This window comes from Suricata suricatta, chromosome 5, assembly GCF_006229205.1.
Source record: "Suricata suricatta isolate VVHF042 chromosome 5, meerkat_22Aug2017_6uvM2_HiC, whole genome shotgun sequence".
Classification (NCBI taxonomy): Eukaryota; Metazoa; Chordata; class Mammalia; order Carnivora; family Herpestidae; genus Suricata; species Suricata suricatta.
Window position 1 is genome coordinate 34,902,206 of NC_043704.1, and position 27,248 is coordinate 34,929,453.

Consider the following 27,248-nt stretch of genomic DNA (forward strand, 5'->3'; position numbering starts at 1 on the left):
GTTCCAGTAAATGGTGTCATTTATATTTAAAAATCTGGTAAAGAAATATTAAGTATTAAGTGAATTAGCGATAAATACTTCTTATTAAGTCCATTGTCTTTCTCAGAAGTATTAGAGATTTTTAAGTATATAAGCAAGGCAAAAAAATCAATTAACACCACCAAAGCCATCTATTAAAATTAAAACCACCAGATAATTTTAGGTGAAATGGAAAGTAGCAACACAAATACTTTGTAATACTTGGAAATGCAAAAGAACATATGAATTTAATCTCAAAAAATGGTCAAAATGCTGTAAATATATTTCTTCCATAAATGGTACACCCCTATCCTCACAGAAGAAGAAAGTAGCCGACTATGAAATTAGACAATTAAATAAAAAGTATTCTCTAAATGATCTCTATTTGCAAAACTCAGTTCTTGACACTATAAGGAATACAGGAAAATAGAACAAGTTCCCCCCCATAAAGGTGCAAACATTATTTGAGGACCTATAAATGTCAAGACCAGGAAGAAAAAGATGAGGAGGGGCCATGTCTGACCTGGAGAAGGCCACAATCCCCTAGAGAGTGTTAAGTATAAAAAATCATTGCAATTCATACTGTATTGTTCATGTATGCCAAGAAAATGAAGGACATTTTTCATGTCTGATCTAATCTTGCTCCAACTCTCTACCCTCGTGCATAACAGTGATGAGACTGATTCCTTAAATAAGATCAGTATTCTTATTTTATTAGTTATTCAGTTAATTCAACGTTAAACTCCCACACATTCTTTTCCTCTTACTTTCACTTTTTCACAAGAAACCAATGTATACATGGGGAAGTGGGGTTTACAGAACTAAAGACTTACATACTTCCTCCAACTTGCGTCCTGTCCTCTGAATCCTGACTGCTCCCTACTGACTCTGGTCCTCCTTTTGCTGCCTCATCAACATGTTGATTCTTGTTCCTCTTTGGATTCTCCCTATGTTTTCATTATAGCCATGGGCACCTATGTACTTAGCCCCACCAGATCAGGCTTCCGTCCATCCTCCTTCTGAGCTCATTAGCCAATAGTGTGAGTCACCTGCTCACAGAGGAATGTCTCTATCTACCCATTCTGCACACATACCAAAACCACCACTTGCTCCAGCTCTGTCGGTCTGTCTTTCTGCTAGCTCAAATAGAACACACATTCATTTCTACTCTGATATTGCAACCCCATGTGGAATTCTGATTTTAGATTCCAAATTAGAAGTAGAACAAAAGGGTATTCCCCTTGCTATTCTTTTTTTCCTTGAAACATTTGCCTACCTCTCTCCCATCTACCCTATAAATCCCACACTCCTCTAGAGAAAAAAGAACTTTCTCATACTGTTTTCTGTTGACAGATACATACCATATTTTATTCTTCTCATATTTCATCCAAAGGGCATAAAGTCATATGCTTTAACCCTAACTATGGACAGATTTTAGGGAGAAGAAACACTTCTTTCCAATAAGCAAAATACATACAGAAATTTCTCACAAGTATTATCCCTGTTAGAACATAGTCCTTTTTTTTTTTAAGGTTTTGTTTATTTTTTGAGACAGAGAGAGACAAAGCATGAGCGGGCAGGGGCAGAGAGAGAGGAAGAAACAGAACCAGAAACAGGCTCCAGGCTCTGAGCTGTCAGCACAGAGCCTGACTCAGGGCTCGAACCCACAAACATGAGATCACAACCTGGGCCGAAGTCGGAGGTTTAACTGACAGAGCCACCCATACTTATCACAAGTATGGCAGAGGAATGCACTGTTAATGCTGTAGACCAAAAATAAGAAAAGTAGACTAATTTAAGAAACTGAAGAAGGTTGGTGGGAGGGGGGAGGCATTTACGTAGAAGGGTAAAGATGAGAATTTTGAAAAACTGGAATGACAAATTTCAAAACCCAGAGATCTAGTTATATCTCTCTATACACTGTATTTATTGACCAACAAAACATGAGTTCTGTGGTAGACACAGATATGTCCTGCCCAGAGGCATCTCTTCAAGAATGAACTTGTTGTGGGCTCCTGCGTGGCTCAGTCAGTTAATAGTCCAACTTCAGCTCAGATATGATCTCATGGTTCATGAGTTCAAGCCCCACATTGGTCTCTGCTCACAGCTCAGAGCCTGGAGCCTGCTTCAGATTCTGTGTCTTCCTCTTTCTCTACCCCTCTCCTGCTCATGTTCTGTTTCGCTGTCTCAAAAATAAACACGAAAAAAATTTTTTTGAAAAGAATAAACTTGTTAAGCTGTAGCATATTTAACAAGTAGCCTTTAGCTCTTCACTCCTTCAAGATCTGCACCATTTTGGGGGCATCTGAGTGGCTCAGATCTTTGGCTCAGATCATGATCTCACCATTCGTGGGTTTGAGCCCCACGTCAGGCTCTGTGCTGACAGCTCAGAGCCTGGAGCCTTCTTCCAATTCTGTGATTCTATGTGTCTCTCTCGCTCTGTGCCCCTCCCCCACTCACACTCTATCTCTCTCAAAAAAGAATAAATGTTTAAAAAAAAAAACCTTAAAAAAGAAATAAAAAATAAAAGTCATATCCTTTTTGAGCCCATATTTATTGACTGTGAAAGGAGGAATTTCAGGCTGCTATAAGTCTGATGGACATTGCTTACTGGAGAGCTCCCTGCCAAGCCAGCTGGGGTTTTGTGGGGTCTACATTACAATTCAATGACTTCAATAGCCAGTTTATTTCCTTTTCTCCCTTTCACAGAAGTTGATCATTAATAAACCCTTTGCATCCCAAGCTCTATCTCAGCTCCTGGAGAACCCAGAAATGGGGGCCAAGTAAGTAGGCCATAAGATGGAGCACTGATGCTAGATGACTCAGCAACCTGCAGACAATCTGGGCACATCACTGGTGGCAAATCAAGAACATTCGTCCAGAAATTTTACCAGTTGTAAACTGGGAGGGTGTACCAGGGAAGGCAGAGAGTACATTAGCACAGGTGAAGATCAAGTACTACAAGTTAGGGAGGAACTAGCAGGTGTAAGGATAACAGGACTATATGATTATGGATAAGGGCCACTGACACTCCATGTGGGAAGGAAACAAACAGCTGAGGTAATAGGCAACCATAAGCCAAGTATGAAAGCCAGAGGCCTGTTTAGTTGCTTACAAATGCACTCTTATCCTCTGCAGGAAAGGGCAGCAAAAGTCAAAGACCAAGTCCAAGACGTAATAGGCCAGTGGTTAAATGCCCAACAATTGACCAGACAAAATGCTCAACCAAGGCAAGTTAGTTACACTGAAGTCAGGGCTTTGAATAAGAAAACTTTGGGCCCAGACATGTGAGATACAGCTACTATCTGAATATGTAGAGAGTAGACCCTAAGATCCAAGAGGTATCCAACAATTGGATGAATTCCTTTACTAGGCATCTGAGTGGGCTTAGTGTAGAAAAGTATTCCCATTAGGTGTCCATTCTGTGACCAGACACAATGGGAACAGCAGAAGTCTAAAGTCAATAAGATAGATATTGAGTAGGAACTTATATGGGAAGATCCTACCTTTCTATAAGAATTATACTTGTGACCTGATCCTTGGATATTAATGTGGCTGCAGCTTCAGAATTTGACCTAGTTGTGCATATCATACATGTTGGCCAGGGAAGATAGCACAGGCTGGCATAAACAGATGGACTGCATCATGCCATCACTGCCACCCAGAAGACCGTGGATGGCCCCTTTGGGAAGCTGTGGCATGATGGATGATATCCAGAATATCATCCCTGCTTCTACTGGCACTGCTAAAGCTGTAAGCAAGATCATCCCTGAGCTGAAATCGAAGCTTACTGGCATGGCCTTCCATGTCCTCACCCCTAATGTGTCAGGCATAGATCTGACCTGCCACCTGGAGAAAGCTACCAAATACAATGACACTGAGAAGGTAGTGAAGTATCAGAGCCCCCTCCCCTCAAGGTCTTCCTGGGCTACACTAAGGACCAGGTTGTCTTCTGCAACTTTAACAGTGACACCCACTCTTCCACCTTTGATGATGGGGCTAGCATTGCTCTCAATGACAATTTCATCAAGCTCATTTCCTGGTAGGATAATGAATTTGTCTACAGCAACCAGTTGGTGAATCTTATGGTCCACATTGTCTCCAAGGAGTAAGAGCCCCCTGGACCGCCAGCCCCAGCAAAAGCAAAAGGAAGAGAGAGGCCCTCAGCTGCTAGGGAGTCCTTGCCCCAACTCATCCCCCAACACACTGAGAATCTCCTGACCTCCAGTTTCCATCCCACAGCCCCTGAAGAAGGGGAGGGGCTTGGGGAGCCTGACCTTATCATGTACCATCAATAAAGTATACTGTACCCAGACAAAAGAAGACAAAAATGAAGATGAGGATTAAGAAGAAGGAGGAGAGGAGAGGAGGAGGAGGAGATGAAAGGGTAAAATGGAAAGGAGAAAGGATAAAAAAGAAAGGAGAAGGAGAAGGAGAAGAAGAAGAAAGAAGAAGAAGAAGAAGAAGAAGAAGAAGAAGAAGAAGAAGAAGAAGAAGAAGAAGAAGAAGAAGAAGAAGAAGAAAGAATGCAGGTGGCATATGCTAGACCATGACACCCATCTTATCTTTGCTTCAATGGCATGTGTTCTATTCAGCCATAGTGTGTTTCAACAGGACTGGCTTGCCCCAGGATAATGGGATCCCAGTAGAGATTGAGTAGTTCCCCCTCACCCAGGGGTACAAAGTAACTCACCCATCCCAGTGGGACATTCATTGAAAGTTGTAGTAGATAATGCCTTTCCTAGGTGTGATGGGACTTGGTGTTCTCAACATGATCCATGAGAAAAATTAATACATGGTGAGAGTCTGGGCATTGACTGGTTTCCTCAACTTCCATACCATTATGGTTCTAAGTGTCTCAGCAGTGTCACCAGTCTGGCATATGGAATAACAGGTTGCTTGATCATTTAAATGTATTAAATCCTGGGACAATACTTTAGTTTATTAACCCAAGGTGGATTTGCCTGTCAGTAATTTATTCTGCTACTTTAATATTCCATTCTTCCTTTCCACTAACCCTGTTACTTATGGATTATAGGGGAGATGAAACCTCTATCCAATGTCACATTCTTTTGTCCATTCTTACACATAATTATTTTTGAAACATGATCCCCAATCACTTTTTAATTGATGAGGGTATCTCTACATGATACTCAATTTCTTCAATCTCCTAGTGGTAGAAGCCTGGTTGGATAGTGATAAGGGCAAACATGGCAAGTTAGGCCAGGTGCAATGTTCATACAAACCAAGGCATATTTAAAACCCTCACTTAGAGGCAGTAGCCAATATAATCAATTTGCCAATTCCTCACCAGTTGGGAACTCTAGTGGATGACCACATCCTTCCTTGGCAGTTGCCTTGGACATTGCTTACAACACACGCAACAATACTGTTATTGCATTAACCAAGTCACTGTACTTCAAGGACAATAAAGAACCCTTGGCAATATGCCATACCACCTGGGCACTGCAGTGGCCACTCTTTCTATGCACCTAATCTATTTTATCTACTGAAAGGTCAGTTGCTGGGGCATATACCTGAACTAAGATATCAACTTCAGGATGGCCAGGGAGTGTCAGCATCTTATTAGCCAGGATTTAAAAATCAGTGAGGACTGCCTCAGACTCTTGCAGGCAAACAAACTCAAATGTCTTCCCACAATTGCTGACCCCACAAGATGTTGTTCATGATCATCTACTCCTTGACTTCCCATGGGGTTAATCCTTTGAGAATAACCCAACTGTCAAAGGGCTATTAGCAAACCCATTGGTAAAGGGCTAATGACCAGAGCTCCTGAGTGATCACCAACCAAACTGTTCTGAGTTCAGTCCACTAGCTGTTCCTGTTTCCATTCAGGTGGTGTAAGTGTCAAGCCAAATATTGGCTGCAGTCTGTGTAGACAGACAAGATCCAACTGTATATCAGGAGTCAGCAGAAATTTCCCCCTCTATCTCTCTAAAGGCCACAGGGACTACTAAAAAAATAGGGATGGGGACATCTGGAGTATCTACATACTTTACAGGGTCCATTAGCATTTTATTTCTAGAGATTGTAGATTGGCAGATGGGGCGCTCCTCTGTTGCAAATAGGCATGCCACTTTGTCAAAGTGAGAGTGTGAGCCAGGGCAGAGGTTAACGGAACATATTCTCAACCCATCTCTTGATAAGAAGAGAAGTTCTCACCATGATATGCTATTCCTTCTCTACATGGAGAAGCACTATATACACTTCAAGGGCATGTCTCTCCTTATCGACAATAGCCAAAGTATGGAAAGAGCCCAAATGTTCGTCAACTGATGTGTGGTAAAGAAGGTGTGGTGTATACATATACAATGGGAATGAAATCTTGCCACTTGCAACAATGTGGATGGAACTAGAGTGTATTATGCTAAGCTAAATAGGTCAGTCAGAGAAAGATAAATATCATATAATTTCATATGTGGAATTTAAGAAACAAAACAGATGAATATTGGGAAAGGGAAGCAAAAATAAGATAAACATAGAGAGGGAGACAAGCCATAAAAGAATCTTAAATACAGAGAACAAACTGAGAGTTGCTGTTGGGTTGGGGGTGGGGGGATGGGCTCAAGGGCTGATGGGCATTAAGGAGGGCACTTGTTGGGGTGAGCACTGGGTGTTATATGTAAGTGATGAATCACTAAATTTTATTTCTGAAAGCATTATTACACTATATGTTAACTAATTTGAGTTTAAATTAAAAATATAAAAGCAAGGGCTGTTGCTTCAAGGGGATATATTGAGTTTCTGCCCCCTTCCAGAGCTGGAATCAAAATTCTAGTGCTATTCTCTCCTTTTGTCTCTACCCTGGTGTCCAACCCATAATTTCCAGAATCATGGACACATCCAACTCAAATGGAAATACTGCATGGGAGAGAGATGCCTAGAGCTTTAATCTGCTTCGCTTATACTTTTACCATCTCAAAGGAGGCTTGCTGCTCTGATACTGAGCCACACATGTGTTCTTTCTTTGCCAGGTGGCATAGGAGATGGGGGTACTATGGCAGGTGAGGAATAAAAGTCCGCTAAAACTCCAAAAGCCCTACATAGGTTTTTACCTCTTTTCCATTCTTAAGGGTTGGATAGGCTTGTACCTTATCAATCACAGCTTCTGGGACAACTCATTTCTTACACAACCAAATGACTCTCAAAAACTTTCAGTTAGTATCTGGGCCTTCAATTTTATGTAGGTTCACTGTCCATCTCCTCCCTTACAGATGTTCCAGCAAGGTCTTTAGAGTATTCTGGAGCAGAGGCAAGTTCTTGCTTATTAACATTACATCATCAATGTAATGAACCCCATTTGGGGGAAGAAAAAAAGGATAGATCTCAGGGTAGTATCTCATGACATATGGCAGGGCTATACAGGGAACCTTGGGGAACCTTGGGAAAGGTCCATTGTTGTCTCTCCCATGTGAAGTCAAATCGATCCTATGACTCAGTGGTCAAGTGTTTACTGAAAAAAAAAAAAAGCATTTGCTAAGTCTAGTACACCATGGTACACTTCTAGGACCATGGGCGAGATTTCTAAGCTGGGGATAGTGTTGGGCATAGCTGCATGGGTGGGGAGTGCTACCTTGTACAATTCTGCCATGAGCCATGTAGCTTTTTCACAGCCATACCAGGCATTAAAAGCACTCATGGGTAGGCCATACAATACCTACTTGGCACAGTACTTGAATATTTTCTCCTATATCCTTATGCCCCCCAGGCAATTCATATCGCTTGAAGTTACCATTCTTTGTGGGAGGGGGGCACAGGTACTGGTCTTGGCTGGTGTTTCCCCTCAGCACCTGTTTTATTCCTTTAATCAGGAAGAGGAATTCAACAGTAGAGGTTTGCAGATTTGGCCTTGTAGGATATCAGTGTCCAATGTGTTCTCTGGTGTTAGAGAGATGAAAACCTATATTCATGGGGGGAAATGCCCTGTTTGAAATTTCTGACAATAACTGTTTGCCCTCTGTAACCACTGGCTCTGAAGCAGCCAGGAAACTTCTAAGGCTTACGATATATTAGAGTACATTCAGCTTCAGTATCAACCAGAACCATCCCTTTTTACTTACTTCTGAGGGATCTCTGATCACTCCCAACAGCCCCCACTGGAGGCAATCTTGGCCTGCACCCTCTACCCAGGGTGTGGGAGGCACCTCCTGAATAGGGCTAAATCCTTCGGGCTTTCACTGGAGCAGGTGGGGCATAAGGGATAGTAGGGACATATGGGAAAGGTCTGAACTGTTGTTCAGATTTTAAGGCTTTTTTTAGACCAACCAACATAGTGTTTGGTTGTCAGCCTATCTTTTCAGGTGAAGTCCCAGCAGCAATGAGGTCAAACCACATTTGCCTCCAGGCTACTTTTATAAGCCCTTTAGAGCTGATTGGCATAGCCTTTGGCTTTTTGAGTTCCCTCTCTGTCTCAGCTCTTTCCTGCATCCCAGACCTGTTCCCAGGATTTGTCAGTTTCTCTCAAATAAGCAATGGATCGCCCATGAACATAAATGTCTTGTCCCACAACTGGACTCAATTTGGATATCAGCATCCCACACCAGGTACTGGGGGTGGAATGGAGCATCTTGGCTTTCATTTGTATAATAACTGTGACCCAAGAAAAGCCTTCAGAGATGGGAGCATTAGGACGCCTGTCTCATTCCCAACTCCCTAAGAATTTGTTGTACCTCTTGTATAGATATCTAGTATGTTCTCAGAGACATCCTCTCATTGGGCATAGCCTTCCTGTAGGCTAGAAAAAATTGATTTGTAAGAGAGCAATTGCCTTGAATACCCTGAGTGCCATGCATATGCGGCCAGATGGCAGGGTGTGTGGTAATACTGTTCATTCTCTCTTCCTCCTGTCTGGTCAGAGAAATGGCATTCTACCCTGTATTCCACAGCCACACTAACCATGCCTAGATACTATCTCCAGCCTTTTGCTAGAATTTGGCAGCTTTGTCATTAAGGAAGTGGGAGTATCTTCTCTCTTCATGAATACTTCCTGCACTGGGGACTGCTCTGCTGGCTAGGGTTGCTGTTGCTATGTTGTGGCTTTCCTTTGTATTAAAGGCCAGTTGACACAAGGCGTCGTGTCCATTTCACCACCAATCTCCAAAACATCCTGGTCTTCTCTCTCCTCATTTTCCTAGGGATCCTACCATGTAGTGTCCAAATCAGGCTTTGTCACAAGTTCCCAGACCTTACCTGTGGCAGCGTGCACCTGCCTTTGCAATACAGTGCACAAAGTCCTCCAACTTATTATTCTGTTCTCCCACCTTGTCTGCTAGCCCCAAATTTAGCAGAGTGGTAAACAACCACACGTCCTTCTTATCTTCAGCTTTTCTTCTACCCTTTAACTCAAGCTTCAGCTTCTAGTTGGGCATTGGTGGCCAGCCAAACCATGCACAGTAAAGGCTAGTCTGATGGAACAAACATTCCCTTCTTTGTCACAGTGCCCTATGTATATTTCCTCAAACAAGTGAATTAGACCTATGTTTCCAGGGTGTCCCTGTACTCACGGAGTGATTCACAAGCATCTGACATATGTGGTTCCCTTCCCAGACCTTCCCCTGAAGATCTCTGTCTTCCAAGACCCATTTCTTCAGTCTCCTGGCTAGCTCACCAATTGCTAGTTTGAAAACTCTGGAATACCCTAGATGAAATCTGAAACTGGCCCCCATAGAGGAGGGCAAGGAGAGACTAAAGAAAGAGGCAGGCCACTCCAGATTGATAGTTGGCGGTTTTCATAAGCAAGGAGACTTACACACAAGGCTTATCTTGGGTAGGCTCAGCATAAGTAGATCTCTGTACCTGCTCACCAAATTTTTAAAAATTTATATAGCAGTCTTGGGGTACCAGGGTGGCTCCGTCAGTTAGGTGTCTAACTTTGGCTCAGGTCATGATTTGGCAGTTTGTGGATTCAATACCCATGTTGGGCTCTGTGCTGACAGCTCAGAGCCTGGAGCCTGCTTCAGATTCTGTGTCTCCCTCTCTCTGCCCCTCTCCTGCTCAAGCTCTGTCTCTTTCTCACTCAAAAATAAATAATGATTTTTAAAAAAATGTTTTTTAAAGTTTATATAGAAGTCTTAACTGGATTTAGTCACATATGCCATGCGTTGAATTGCATTCATGTGCATTTGAAACAGCTCGCAATGCATATCATGGGTAGAATGTAAATTCCGAGGACTGGGGAGAAGGCGAGGAGACTTTGATTGTCCAGGTTCAGTTCTGGGGTAAAACAGTGGTCACATCTTGTCACTAACGACCTCCAATATTCTTCCAAGTGCCAAAACAAAGTATTTTATTATAAGAATCCATTTCAATTGTCCTTTGTGGTGTTTCTATGTCTTTGGTTCAGACTTAATACACTGTGTTTATTCTTAGTCTTAAAATTGACAAAATATATGGAATCTCCGGCGTGCCTGAGATGAGTGGGATAAAGCGCATATGGATATAGTAGATAGTGCGTATGCATTGACTGAGATAGACTATGTACTTAATGTAGCATAATTATAAGAATAATTATTATTATTTTATAACTCTTGCTCTATCTCTGTTAGGGTTCAAAGTAAAAAAGCCAGGGAATTTGAATAACATGAGGAAGGAGTGAGTATAGAAAAAAAAGGAAGATGTCTGAGAACTTCCAACATAAAATGTCAGGTTGATAAAGAGGAACTGAATGAGCAAACATAAGGAAAAGGGGAACCAACAGAAAATGTGCGCCATAAGCCAAACAAATAAAATGCTTTATAAGAGGGGGGAGAATCAATTTTGTAAAATCCTTCTGCAATATCAACTAATATGAGAATTACAATTAGCAGTCAAATTTCGAAATGTGGGGTCATTGGTGGCCGTGCCAGAGCATTTCGGCCTTGGCACTGTCAACATACTGATGAAAGGGTGTATAAGAGAGTAAGATAAGTTGTCTAACATATTAAGTTTGCATCTATAAATGACTCTTCTAAGGATTTTAGTTAGAGGACAGAGAAGTTGGAAAGTTTCTGAAGATAAAATTAAAAAGAAGGACAGATGAAAAGATGCAATAAATGATCTCTAGGCTCCCTTTGAACATCAAGATTCATGTCATGATCATGTGAACAATAGCATTATTCTGCCTTGCCAGATTAATTTTTTTCCACATAGAGATTCTACCAAAGATATTAACAGATAAATACCATTGAAAAGGATTCCTGTTTTTCAGTCGAGCACTTTAAATTATGATCCACTCTCTTAAACACCTGCTCACTTGTAATCCTCTTCAAAACAACTCATTGTTAAACGGCCAACGTAACTTTCAGTATCTTAACTGGTTTAACACTAGCACTTAACTCCTAAAGTATGTTTGCTACAAATTGAACATTAAGTAAAAAGCACTCAATGCTATTTAAGGCGTTAGTGCCTTCTTACAAAGGTACAGTATTTGCAAACAGATATGGTTTTCATCAGCTATTATGAAAATAATCCAGAGAACAATTGTTTCTAATTGGTATGGCAAGATAATGTTTCTCTTTGGAGCAAGAGCTGAATCAAGACAAAGATTTAGATTCAAGTAAATGACTCCCTTATCTCCTGGGCCCGTTTATTTGTATCTTTCTTTGGTTGTTTGGCCAGGTATACACAGGGACCCTGAAATGCAGGTTATATTTAATTGACTCTATCAGTAGCTGTTTGCTTTGCGAGGCAGGCGAGAATCTGAGCATCACCTGCACCCACCGCCAGAGTCAGGAGACCTCTAACCATGCCTTTGACTCCTGGCAGTAACTGCATTACTACTTTTCTTTTCCAATTCCCTGCCCTGCTGCCCAGAGATGAGTGTTAAATGTCCAGGGCTCAAGGTGAAGAGATTGAAGGTAAGGGGAAGAGTTATCCCAATTTCCAGTGAATTTGTATTGTTAACAATTTAACTTTTCAACGGATTTTGGAGTAAAGCAATCAACTCTCTGCTGGAGTTGGGCAGGACACAAGGCTGAGTTTGCGGAATCAATATGTGGAAACCTGACTGACAAGTTAGGTAATTTGATGCAGGATTTGGGACAACAACTGGAGATAAATTACTTAACACAGTTGGGAACCAAAATTGTGTTCAGAAAGAGATTCGTATTTTCCTGAGAGGAGTGAGGAGAATTGTACTGACAGGGAAGTGATGGGCAAAAACAAACTCTTACTACTATTCCATATGCACCTGCATAAGCCCGGATGAGGATCTTTGAACTGTCTTTGTGGAGGGTGGGGAAGCATTGTGAAATGCATGTAAATCAACAATGATACAAATGCCTCCTCTTTAAAGTATGCAACTATAGAACAGTTAGGGCTGAAGCAGAGGAAAGAGCTTATATTTTGGAGAGAAAAGTGCAGCCTATAAAAGCCATATTTTTGTTTCTCTGAATCACTATGCAGTGCTTTTAGAATTTAACTTGACTATGACAACCATGTAAAAGTACTTTATTAAAGTTCACTTGTATGTTTCACTGGCTTGTATTTGTGGACTAAAGGAAGATTCTTCCCTCCACTCCTGAAAACATCCCTTCTAATGCAATATGTGCAGTAGTTGCAACATCCAAGATGAATAAACCTGGCTAATTCTAGAATATGTGAAGTGAAGAGGAAGGAAAGAGGGATGTAGAATGGGATACACTCAATTAACAATTCACTCACAGTCACTGCCAAATAAAAGAAGATGCTTCCTTTTAACATGTGTAATCAAACAAATGCTTGTAAGAGACACTTCATTGCTGTGTTGCTTCAGGGAAGACATGAAAAAAAGGTAAATGCCTTCCAAGGTGTAGCAAAGATTTGTATTTGACTTTTCAGATTTCGTTTCCCTTTTTGAATTGAATCTTGCAATCCTTTTGAGAAGTTCCCTTCTGCAGTATGGTCTTCTGTTGACATATTCAGTAGATGACGTACAACAAGAGCTAGACCGGTCAGTAGCTTTCTCTTGAGCATAAGGAAAAGGAGACCAGATATAATTGGAATCCATCCACTCCAAAAGCACTTCCTCACCCAGATTGTTATTCTTCCTAGACTTTTGTTGTGCTTCTTGCTTTCTAGCATCTGGGGCTTCTTGATCTGCTTATTTCCAAGTCCTATGCTAACATGTAGCATTCCATGAATTCTGTAATCCCCCATTATTTGCCCAATAAATTTACTTTTGCTTAATTTAACCAGAGCTGATTTCTTTCATTTGCAATAAAAAAATCCAAAATTCAAACACATGGGGCACCTATCTGGCTCAGCTGGTAGAGCATGCAGCTGTTGATTTGGGGTTGTGAGTTTAAGCCTCACATTGGGTGTAGCGCTTACTTAAAAAAAATTCATATGCACAATCCTAATTGGTCCTAATGCTGACAATTCTATCCCAGCCCTCAATAAAAATACATGTGTCTGTGTTTATGTGTGTGTGTGAAAAATCTCAACATGAGCTCTCCAACACTGTTTTACATCTTGGCCACTTCCTTTAATGTCTTAGCAACTTGTGAATACTGTAATGGTCACAAAACTGACCCTTCTTCTTAGCATCTTTTTTTGATGAAATTGGTTAACAAAAAGAACAATTACAAATGCCAAATACCTATTAATTATTTAAAATACCTCCCAAGCTTTCACTCCCTTTGTCCAATACTTTACCAAGTTTTAGTGATTAAAACTTCTAAATATCCCTCAGATCTGTATCCAGAACCACCATTGCTCAGCATGATGACCATTTATCTTCTGAGATATTGAAAGTGTAGCCTAAAAGTTCTGCTCATATTTACTTGTGCAAATCTATTTTTCATATATGGCCACCAGCGCAATCTTAATGAAATAATAATTTAAACATATCACATTCAGCTTTAAAAACTTCAGGATCCTCTCAGAACTCTTAGAACAATGTCCAAAATCTTTAATATAGCCTTCTAGCCAAGTACTCCACCACCCCTCACTCAGCCCTTTGCTCTTTCAACTCCAGGAAGGATCTGTTTCCTTACATCAGAGGTCCTCTGTACCTACCTCAACACGTTTTGCCCACCTTTTCTAATTAAATCTTAAGCATTCTTCTGAGGTCACCTAAATATCTTGTCCCCAGAAACACTTTCTATTCTGACCACCTAGATCAAATCCTTTTATTATGCTCTCTTCAGGACCACAAACTTATCCTTACACCACTTATTCTAGTAGTGTTTGATTAACTATTACTCCTTTTCTAAGCAACATGAGGTCAGAGACAAAATTAATTGGTTGGTTTTTGTTGTTGTTGTTGTTGCTGTTGTTTCCCTAGAACTTAGCACTTGGTAATGAATGAATAGAGTCAATCTTCCCTGTGAAAATATGAATTCCTTGAGGACAAGAACTGTGATATCTGATATAAATGTTCAGAGATTGATTACTGATGTATCTGCCATTTGGGTGGAATAAAGGAATTCCTTACTTTAACCACTGATGAAGGATATAAACATATTTATCATTCAAGGTCATGTACAGGTTTTGGCTACAATCTCATATTGAATCATTTTAAAAAGTTATTTTTGGATTTCTCTTGATTAACCAGACTCAACAAGCAAGGTATGTGGTCAATAATCTTCCATCAACAGTCTACAATATTCTTCTTCAACAGATAACATTTCAGACAATCTGAAATAGTCAACTTCAGCAAAACAATTAAATATTTTCCATTTACAAAATTGCTTTATTTGAAATGTTTATTAATAAACTCTTAAAATATTTAAGTGAAACCTCAAATCAAATATCAACCTGATCCCAATTAACTCCCATAGATGCACCTTAGATTTTCTGGAGGCAACCTAGAAGTGTAGATTCAGATCCCAACACTGATATACTAAGTGCGCTCAAGGACTCCTGTGCTTGATGAGCATCATTTTGGTCTGCCCTTATTTTTCAGGGTTTTCCATGGTTCTCAGATTCTGACTAGTGTTGGCAATTGTTTCTGACTGAAAATGAGCCATTTTTCCATCAGTGGTACTAGCAAATCTCTCTTTCTGGTCACATTAGTTCTTACCTGAACTTCAGAAAGATTCAAAAACAAACCAAAAAATGTTTAAGTAAGCCAAAGGAATCTTAATATCTGTATGATACACAAAGTCGGAGAATATATTTCTATTGTATGTGTTTGGTATATAGTCAGCCCTTAATAAATACTTGTGGGATTAATAAATACACTGTACTGGAAAGAGACTATTCCCCCTCAGTTATATTTTATTATGTCCTGGTGGGAAGGTGCTAGAGTGACTTCATTTAATCTAAGCTAGAAGAGGTACTCAATTTTGGCACAAAAAAGATTTATTTGTCTGTAGATGCTCTATTCTGAAGAAAAAAACATGAATCAGAACAAAAACTCAAAGACTAAATATCGAATCTGCTACCAAGGAATAGCCAGGGATTCAAGCCTGCTCTCAGAAAGCAGCTATATCACCACTCCAGTCCCTTGTCAGTTCAAACCTGCTTTATCGCACTAGTTGTTTCCTAACCATTAGATGAATTGGAATGCAGAAGTATGCCTTTTTAAAGTTAGTCTTAGATAATAAGATGTGCTCTGGACAACTGTGAAGAACTAAACACATGTTGGAGGTTAGTAATCATTGTAGATGATCTATCAAAGCTTATGCTGATATCTAGCAACCTGTCATGATTTCATTAGAGGAAATCTTCCTGGAGCTACTTTGGTTCAGCAGGGACCAGGCTTCCAGATCATGAATGTTCTTGAAAAAGATATCCAGTAGGCATTCGGAAAAGTGGACCTTGGAATATTGGGCTGTGCTGCTCTATAGGAAACCTGTGGACTTTATTGGCTAATGTCTGCATGGCATCAGGGCAGATAAATTATTCATAAACTGGATTTAAGCTTTGATTTGATCAGCAAGAAGTATGTACAGAGGGTATCTTTCAATTGTGAATTGAAAATAACTCTTTCCTAGGTCCTTACCAGTGCTGAATTAGACCCAATGGGAAAGTACTACAAAAAGGCTTTTACAAGGCTCTAATTTTATAATTCATTGTCTATCAAGATTAAGCACTATCAGTGCAGATGCTCTGTTTCATAGGCGCCAACAAGTACTGATAAGAAATGTGGATATGGGCTGCCAGCCATCTCCCAAAGATAGGAGACCATCTCCCTTATAGGAGAAGATATGGTTGGCAGCCTAGGGCTATTTCATGCAATAAGCCACAAAAGCTCCGATTTCGCAGCCCTACATTTACCTTTGCTCTTTGCTACCCTAGATAAGGGAGATGGATGGGTAAAATGTTCAGGAGGAAGATTCAGAGTTGCAAACAGCAGAAAGAAGCTATTCTTTCAGCAGATGTTCAAGCTTTGGGGGTATTCCTCAACACCCAAGGCACAAGATATGGGTTTAGGGGATTGTATAGGACAATTATTTTACTCTGGAAGGTTAACAGCCATCTTGCTACATTTGAAGCTGAAGAAGGAAGCCAAAACCAGGAGAAAGAAATCAATAGAGGATATTCAGTCCATGATGAATATGTTTCAGCCTCAGACCACATTGTGCCCAGGTTTATTCAATTATGTGAGTCAATAATGTTTCTCTTTTACTTACGTCAATGTGAACTCTTTTCTTCTATTTTATGCATACCTGACCTAAGATTTGCCAGGTATGATATGTGGTGGCAGAACTATCTTACTTCAAATCCAAAAACACACATTCACTCACTGAGGAAAGATTAACAGTAGCATCTGTTCCAAAAACTCAAAGAAGACCACCAGAGGAAGAAAGTAACAGGTAGAAGTTTTCTGCTCTTTTTACTCCTTCAGTTTCTCACACTTGATGGTAAGGAGGCGTTTTGATGTTTCACTGTGATTATTTCTAAAGGCTTAGTCCTGCTCCTACCAAAGACATGAGGACACAGTTGCTATCAGCTACACCTGAGCCTACCCAGGATTTTCCCTGTGACCTGAAGAAAGCTCCTGGCCAGGATGGAGCCAAGACCCTACGATCCTGGTGAAAAGGGAACTGATAATTGGAAAAGATGAAGAAGAAGCTAGGATAGGGGGATTGGAAAGCAGTGGAGAAAAGAAAGTATGTCAGGGAAAGAGATGGTTTTTAAATGCCTATTTTACCTGGGCATAACCTGTGACACTGAAAGGTGACAGTGTGAAAAGAATGTTTTGTATCATCTACAGTCTCTGTTTGCTTTCTTTTTTTATGAAAAATCAGATTGTGTTTCCTCTGTTAACAGATTGTTCCTGCAAAGCCTTTTAAATTGTGCAAGTCATAGCAAAGCAGTTAGAAAATAAACAGTCCTAGAGTGTGTTTAAACGTTTCTTCTCCACTCTTTCAGCCTTGGATCTCATTTCTGGCTCCCTTTGGGGGTGTCTTTGCATGCTTTGTAATAAATCAATGACTACATTTAAAAGCTACATATATCATTTTCTCCAGTGAAGATTTAAATGGAAAAAAAGACCTGTTGCTGTTGCATACACACACACACACACACACACACACACACACACACACACATATATACATCTTTATTTTTTTTTTACTTTCTATAGTTGTCCATCATAAAATTTGTGTCAGAATCTGTAGTTCATCTAGCATATGAAGGACCCATTTCTCCATGTTTTGGGCAAACTTCTTATTTATCTGTTTTTATACTTCTTCTCCACCCCTCCCTGCCCTTCGGAATTATGTAATGGGGTTTTTACATAAAAACCATTAAGAAGGCAAAACTTCATTGTTTGTTATAAATACTATAATTGATTAAAATAATTATATATAAATATAGCACACATTAATAGGTCAACATTTTACAGACAGAATTTTAAGCAGCTTCTTCTTAAGAAGCCATAAAAATTTAAATTACTTCCAAATGCAGGGACCACTGATTCCTGAAAATTTGGAGTGGAAAGAAAGGAAACGAAGATATATTATCTGCCCCGGGTCTGGTGAGCAGTTGTTTTCTCCCGACATGCCAAGGAGAGAAGTGAACTGAAAAAAAGCTGCTTACCCAAAGCTGCCATGGGTATGTAGATGCTTTTGGAATTTTTCCAAAGATTTTAACCAAATATTCAACCCATAACAAGCATTCCCTGTGGCACTGTTGAAGCATGCCGCAGTTACACATTATAAATGGAAGCCAAATCACACACTTATGTAAAATGACTGGTATAGCAGAAAAACAAGTTATGAATTTAATAAGCAATCTCAAGGTTGTAATGTAGTGAAACCCACTTGTAATTTCTTTCATAGTTTTTTTCCCTTTGCACATACTGTTCATTTTTAAAGTTCTCTACAAGGCTTTTATAAAAATCAACTTAGTCGATATACCATCACTTCAATTTTCTTTGCCCATTGCTTTGAAAAACGGTATTCCCATTCGCAAAGATTAGTCATATCAAAATGCATGAAATGTGGTTGTACAGCTTTCTTTAAAGCATGGTTTTTACTTACAAAATATGCACATTTAAGAAAGAAGCCCTCAATACATGCTTACACTCCAAATAGGCATGCTTTCTATCTTCCCAACCTGTAGGATACTTTTACACACAAAAGCCATTTATCTGTGTTTTGTCTACCAAATGAAAGTTGTTATAGTTCATCACACTGACATTTACTACTCCATGATTCTGAGTGCCTTAATGAAGGAGCATAATGGGAATTTTGGCCAATTAAACATAAGGTTATTGTTAAAAATTATAACACTGGATATGGCAGTCAATTCTGAAACAGGCTAACCTGAAATTTCGCCAACATATTTAAGCTGTCCATTCAAAGGCGAACCTATTTATTGTTGCTTTCAGCAGACTCTTCACTAGTTGGGTTCGATCTCTTCTGAATTACTCATTAATTCCTATGACATTTCACTTTTCTTTAATTAGATAATTATCTAACTCCATTTGAGCTATTTGTAAATGTGTTTTCATGCATCCAAATCCTCAGAACACATTGTTTTGCATCAGAGAGGGGAAAAAATTATACTGATAATTAATTTCTCCATGAGACAATGTTATAAGAGATTTTTCTCTCATCACCACTGATTGAAGAGAAAACAGGGCAGTATTTTGCCAGTGAGTGCACATTGGCTTAGATTTACAGTGTATTTTAGATTTATTTTTAACCTTGGCTTTCTGTTTGAGCCAAAAAAGATCATCTTCTTCCTGAGGATTTTTCTCCTCTTTTGCTGATTAGCTATAGAATGAGGAAAAGCACCTGACGGGCCACATTAAGAAGGATGCTAAGCGGTTTACAAGTCTCAGTAATTAATAACTATTTTTATCACAAAGAATATAGACTGGCTTCTTCCATCTATCTGAGACTCAATGTAAGCCCCTATAAGCCTCAATGCAGCATAATTGGTGCAATAGAGCTGAAAATGAGATGGAGGATATAATGCAGCTTCAGTAATCCTGCCTTTAGCTAAAATGGAACAGTAGAAGCCCCTGGCAGCCTCCAATGTGGTTGCCACTAAGATTTAAAGCCAACCAGCTGTCTAGTGTTCCTTGTGAAACCCACATCACTGTTTATATCCCTAAATAGAGTTCAAATGTTTTAAATAATTATATTTATGAGCATAATTTACTGTGGTAAACAATTTGTTTCCCAGCCTTTTGGCTCTAATTTGGTGTTTTCTTCGATTAGGAACAATCGTGGACTGTGTACTTATGTGAGTTTTTATTCTGACCACCCTGTGCTTATAATGTGCTCTCAAACCTCTTCGGATGAACAAATGGGTTTTGCTTTCTCAGTGTTGTTATTGAAAAACCCACTCTCTTGTAAATCATAATATGCTAATAATAGGTCTGGGGATTCAACTGGGAAAATGAAAAAAGCTACACATTCATGAAGGCATGCTAAGTGAGAGCACCGTAAGAGCTGGATAATGTGTTTTGTTTTAGATTTGTTACCATGCCTTCTACAGCCTGGATATCACTGAAATGTTCAAACCAGCCATAATCACAAATAAACTCCTAGTAGATCTCTATAGTGTGACTGGAAAGAACACTCAAAACAAAAAAGCAAACAGAGAGGGGCGCCTGAGTGGCTCAGTCAGTTAAACATCTGACTCTTGATTTTGGCTCCAGTCATGATCTCAGGGTTTGTAAGTTCGAGCCCAATACTACCTATTTCATTTCCCAATTACATATAAGATGATGGGTCCAATGTGAGCTAGAGTCTTCTGACAGATGTTTGCCACTAGCCAGTTCACAGCTACAGGAGTCCTTAGTAGGTGAACAAGTTCATGAGGAGTCATGGTGGAGGGCTCAAGAATGACTCCAACTGTTGAATAAAAAATGAAATAAAACAAAAATTACAATTGGAATCCACTCAGCAAACAAAACACTCATCACAAAGGAGCACATTGGGTATTATCTATTATTTTCCTCTCACTGTTCCCACAAAGTTAAAGACTTAGGTTATCACGGTCTCCTGTGCTATAGAGATGAGCATATAAAATTCCATTCCCTTTAAATGTAAAGTTGAATAGTATTAAAACTCAAAGTCACAGCATTTAGGCAATATACAGAACTGATGTAGCACCTTAGTCAAGATTACTAGATTCTGGAGCTAGACTGCCTGGGAGTAATGCTTATTTCTGCAGATTTTCTGCAAACATATACGCCACATTCCCACAATCACACACTTAGGAAGTAGTACAGGTGAAGCTGGCATGGGAGTCAGACACGCACTCTCCTGGAACCCTCACCCTGACTTTATAAAAGTATTGCTGTGTCCAATGGGAATGATTATGGTGATGGAAGTACAGGTGAGGGTAGGGATAATTCTTCAGGAGAGGAGGATACAACAGAGGTAAAAAAGGTGAACATAGAAAGGATTAGAAGATCAAAGAAAGGGAACTAACTGTTCCACAGTGGTGTCTGCTCCAATGCTTGATAGGAACTACTAGACATTAGCCAAGGCACTTATACTAAACCAACATGAACAACTGTTTCTGGTGAATAATGCACAACCTATATTTGTATTTAGTTCTCTCCTGTCCTGCACAGCTATGACCTTTTTTTTTTTCTTTTCTCATTTATTGTCAAGCTGGTTTCCATATAACACTCAGTGCTCATCCCCACAAGGGCCTTCCTCCATGCCCATTACCCCACTTCCCTTCATTCCCCCCATCAGGCCTCAGTTTATTCTCAGTATCCAAGAGTCTCTCATGGTTTTCACCCTCCCTCTCCCTAACTATTTTCTCCTCTCCCCATCCTCCATGATCCTCTGTTAAGTTTCTCCTGTTCCACCTATCAGTGAAAACATATTGTATCTGTCTTTCTCTTCCTGACTTATTTTACTTAGCATGACACCCTTGAGTTCCATCCACATTGCTATGAATGGCCAAGATTTCATTCTTTCTCATTGCCATGTAGTATTCCATTGTATAGATAAACCACATCTTCTTGATCCATTCATCAGTTATGGACATTTAGGCTTTTTCCATGATTTGGCTGATGTTGAAAGTGCTGCTATGAATATTGGGTACATGGGCCCTTATGCATCAGCACTTCTGTATCCCTTGGGTAAATCCCTAGCAGTGCTATTGCTGGGAGCTATGACCCTTTTCATGTGGGGTCCCCAAAAATTGCTAATCCCTCAGTCTCTTCTAACTAGCACACAGTCCTGCAACCAGTCAGTCTACTTCAAACACACCTGCATTCCTTTTAAACAGATTTTCAACATTGTAAAAAATAAGTATGTTTGCCTTCATTTTAATTGCTTAGTTTTGTGAGCTATACATACTGACAAAAGGCTACTGGCTGTTCTGCATAAGAGTGCTGATAATATGGAACATTATGCCATATACTTGACTTACTGGTCCTTTCAAAGCATTTCCACCAAACATTGGTCTATGCCAGAAATGTCTTCTTTACTGTTCTATGTTATCAAATGTCACATGGACTGTTTTGAAAGTATTGTTTATTTATTTATTCATGTATTTATTTTGCAGGATCCTTTTTAAAATGACTTCCTCACTGGATAACCTTGGCAACATCTGACTCAGAACAATTTTCCCCATTTTCTACAGGATTATCATAGTATTACGTGGTTTCATTGCTATAATATTATTGCATCAAAATAATAATGCACCCCAGATAGGATCCCAGATTATACATATTTTAAGGCAAGAATATAAATCATTTTCTCAATATCCTTAGGATTGAATATTTTTATGAATTTACTCTTATTTGTGTTTAGAATATCTATGCACCAAGCTTTGTTTACTTTTTTACTTACTTTCTCTTCAGTCTCACACTTTTATAGAGACTTTTGTTACTTATTCTTATTACTGCAGAATTACAATCAGTGGGTTTCTGTTAATAAAGGCAAATAACTAAACAATTAATAGAGAATTAAAAAACAATAGAAAATTACAGTGGTCTCTGGTTGGTGTAGATACACAGATGCCTTAAAAGAACAAGACTGCATTGCTATTAAGACATTTAGAAGAATCAAGTATATCTATCACCAGTATTGTAGAGAAGATTATTTTTTTTTAAATTTATTTAACATTTTTTCAATTTTATTTTTTGAGAGAGCATGAGCAGGGGAGGATTGGAGAGGAAAACACAGAATCCAAAACAGGCTCCAGGCTCTGAACTGTCAGCACAGAGCCCAATGTGGGGCTTGAACCCATGAATGTGAGATCATGACCTGAGCCGAAGTTGGATGCTCAACAGACTAAGCCACCCAGGTACCCCTGTAGAAAGGATTCTTGAATCAAATGAAAGGTTAGAGAAAAGGCCCACTAAGATTCTATGGTTCTAAATGAACTCAAAATAGATCAAAGAATTTTTTAAAAAGAATTAATAATTTTTAGCATATTTTCTGTTTCATATTTGGAAATCAAGTCATCGGGTTATCATTGTGAAAAGGCAATAGTCATGGACTCTGGAGAACTATAGACTCGGCTTTGAATGCCAGATTTGATGTTTACTTGTTATGTGGAACTGGGAAATTTACTTTACCTTTGGAAGTACTTTTTTGTACTTGGTAAAATGAGATTAATAATACCTATTACTTAGGGTTAATGTAAGAATTCAGTAAAATAATCTTTTTAATGCTAATATAATTCTCAGCAAAGAGTGAGTGCACAATACATAGCTGCTATTACAACACACACAAAACAGGAGAAATAAAACTTATAAACAGTCATACTACTGAGAATGTTTTAAAAAGTTATAAAATGAGGGATGCCTGACAGGCTCAGTTGGTAGAGCATGTGACTCCTAATCTCAAGCCCCACATTGAGCATAGATCTTACTTTAAATGAATAAACAAATAAGTAAATAAAATTTAAAAAGAAAAGTTGTAAAATGCCTTGCACTCTGCTGCGTATAGAAGGGATTCATTTATAAACTCATTTTTATCAGATCAATATACTTATTATGTTTCAATTGTGACTTCTTCATCTGTTAATATTTCTTTGTGTGTTATGTCATCCAAATCTTTATTTTGATATTCTCTAAATTCAGTTTAAATGAATCAAACAATGTTATCTTTTTTCCTATTTGGCAGAAATACCTTTTGGAAAAGTTATAGAGAACATTAGCATTGACGAATCTGAAGGAAGTTTCAGGACTGTGGAAGGAGAATAGAAGTTCTCACTGAGAAGAACGTGTTTAGTATACACATTCAGAAATAAATGTTGGCATATACAAAATAAAAGTTCTAAATAAATACAAGGAGGAAATTAGCCTTAAAATTCTAAACACTAAATAGAAAACTAAGAAACTAAGGAATACAACAAAAATAACAAAATGGGGCCTGCTTGAGATTTTCACTCTCCCTCTCTGGCCCTCTCTCTTGCTCTCCCTCCCTCCCTCACTCTCTCAAATTAAAAAAAAATAGGATAATTAGTTTAGAGTGAGGATTATACCCTTTTGAAATATTCATTGCAAATTAATTCATTTTTATCTTTGGATTATAGCATCTTAGCATAGAAGAATAAAGATATCATAAAGTTATCTGGTCAACCCCTCTGCCTATATCAGGATTGAAGCTGTTCTAGAGCATAGTGAATACAGGCATCAGAGAGTGGACTTCACAAAACATTGGCCTTGATCCTAAACTAACTCCAATTTTGGGAGTTATTTATTGGAGAAAAGCTACTGAATCATAACTTATAAATTACCAACAGACATCAGTTATTTTTTATTTACTAAGGCAATGGGAAATAAAAACTTATTATATTTCATTGATTTTATTGATCTTTGTTGAAAAATAAAGAGAAAAATTAATGTCTCCAAGCTAGAGATACGTTGAGTAAACTTCACTCAACCAGAATGTAAAACCCAGATTCATGTATTCTTAATTTGTATGTATTTACTTATTTATCTGTTTATTTATTTTTATTTTGACCCTAGTTGACATACCATGTTACATTAGTTTCAGGTGTATAACATAGTAGGTCAACAAGTTAATGTGCTATGCTATGTTCACCACAAATGTGGCTACCATCTGTCCCCATGCATCACTATTACCTTATCTGTTGCTATATTCCTTATGCTGTGCCTTTCATTCCTGTGATTTGAGTCATTCATTCCATAATTGGAAGCCTATATTTCCCACTCCCTTTCACCCAATTTGTCCACCCCTCACCCCTCTGGCAGCCATCAGTTTGTTCTCTGTATTTATAGGTATAATTCTGCTTTCTTTGTTTGTTTATTCATTTGTGATTTTTTTTTCTGTTTCTGGGTGTTTTTTGTTGTTGCATTTATGAGTGAAAGCATATGTTATTTATCATTCTCAGTCTGACTTATTTCATTTAGTATAATACCCTCTAGGTCCACTTATGTTGTTCTGATTTTTTTCTAATCTCTAAAGTTTGTTTCTGTCACAGCTTAAGTCACAAAACATTAATAAAGCAGAATCATTTTTCTCTCTTTGATTTCCACATTAGTAAGTTACTTCACTACTTCATTAACAATACTCATGCTCCAACATACCTCTTTGGTTCTTCTACTCCTTTCTCTGATCTATGGTACCGAAAGCTTAAAAATTCAAAACCAAAATAAAAATAACAATGATAGTTCCAGACTTTCTCTATACCCTTCTCACTAAAGATGTTTCTTGCTCTCCTTGCTAATTTTCTTCCTTTTCAAACAACGAGGGGCATTTTGTAATTGCGAACATATTTTTTATTATTATGATACAATATAATGGAAAATATGGAAGAGATTTCATTAGAGGATGGAAGGTTGGGGAGGGCATTTTTAAGGAGATTTAGATGTTAAGGTTTGACACTAGTTTTGCTGAAAGTAGACAGAAGAGTAACATCACAATGAACGTTGTATCTTCTTGTAGAGTTTGAGGCATGTAATCAACTTTATTTTGACATTTCATCTTTGTGTGTGTGTGTGTGGGGCTAGGGTTTGTTCTTGACCAACACAAGACTAAAGACTGCATTCTTGAGTTATGGCTATATTATCTACACAGCTACATTTTACTACCAGTTTATTGAATTCTTACTGTAACTGTAAACAATATAGAAGATGAAGCACATTGGTACTGTTTTCAGTAAAACTTACCCAGTACAGAATCCCCATTTACCTGGTAGTGGTATTCATCTCTGTGGTAATACTATTATAATTGTGCCTGGAAATTAACTGTATATTACAGGCTAAATCACATGAGGACACTTAGATCTACCTTGAGGGTTAGGCTTTGAATCAGGTTTAGTAGGCCCTTATATTGTAGACAAACTGAAATGTCATGATAAAAGGAATTTGAGATAAGTACAAGAAGAATAAATTGCAAGTTCAACTGAGCTCCAGGGTACTGCATTCCCTTTGCTTGGCCTACTGACTCTCACCATATGAGTGCCCCATAACAAATGAACTTGCACATCCACAAAGTTCTGCCTGGCCTACTGGTTGGCATTATCTGCCTAGAAGAAAAATCCAAGAACTGGCAAATGGAGAAATCTCTCTTCTGAGACATAAGGTGGCCTAGGATGAGAGTACCTGTTGTAACCTGACCTTTCTTCGCCTTAAGAGAGTAGTTGAGGTAGACACATATAATGAGCATTATATACCACACTCATCACATACATCATCTCCTTTAACCCCTACAATGACCGTATGCAATAAGAACTTTGCTTATATTTCATGAATTAAAAAACTATGATGTTTAGCACTAACATTTTCCAAATCACACAGCTAGTTTGTTTTAAGGCCAGGGTTTGAACAAAGTAGAACAGCATGCTTTTTTGTTTTTTCATATTACAGGACATCCTTTCAGACTTCTTTCCTTTCTTTCACTGCTTTTTCATATATAAGAATACACCTTTCTACTTTTTTCACTCCTTCTACAAAGACTTTCCACTCTTTGTTCTTCTGTCACAACTATTGTAAAAACAAGGATAGCATTATTATTATTGAAATAATACACCTCCTAATAACTTGCTGAAAAGAAAATGTCTAAAGCTTTGATTTATATGAAACAAATTATCCTAACAATCAGGCTTTTGTCCTAAATGCAAGTAGCCAGATAACTCAAAAACTAATTTTTCCCCCAAGATTGCAATGTCATTAATGAGGTTCCCAAACTGATGCAAGTTTTCTAAGTGGCTTTGAAGCCATTAAGAAAATATTAAAATATTTTAAAATGATATCAGTGTTGTGTGTATTTTTATTACATTATAATACCGGGAACGATTTTCAATTTATTTATGGTGCATGTAGTTATTCTCCACCAATTCCCTGATTGTTACTTATAAATAAAAGTTTAATAGAATTGTCTTTATTCAAAGCTATAGGGTCACTGAACTTCTCCACTGCTTTTCTGTACTAAAATATTTACTTTTAAAGTCCTAGAAATTATAGTACACAGTGAGAAGAGAAATATTCTTTCTACCAGGGTTGCAAAGTTTCCAAATATAAATTGAAGTAGAATCTGCATAAATATTTAAATGCTCCTTGCCCTATTATTATCCTTGTGTTCATAGTATGAGATTCATCTGTGAAAGGAATCAAAGGCTGAATTTAAATTCTCTACCAAGATAATTACCCATTGCATCTAATTCTGAGGGTAAGTTATTAAAGAAGCTGGGGTCATATACTTGTAGAGGACAGACGTTAGCTAAAATCAAGGTGCCACCCTTCCTGTCATATCCTAAGATTAATATCTTTCCCTCCCAGTCTTTGTGCTTACTTCCTTGCTGCATTAACCAAAGAGTTTCCAGGGTGTCCATGGAGAACTGATGCTTATTTGCATACAGATTCTTATTGTGAAAAGTTAACGTGGTCACGATTCTGAAATAATCCT

The 27,248-nt window shown here is 38.5% G+C and overlaps 1 pseudogene; it reads left to right on the top strand.

The window, feature by feature from the left end:
- Positions 1-2,835: 2,835 nt before the first annotated feature.
- Positions 2,836-4,064, top strand: LOC115291111 (annotated as a pseudogene).
- The last annotated feature ends 23,184 nt before the right edge of the window (positions 4,065-27,248 follow it).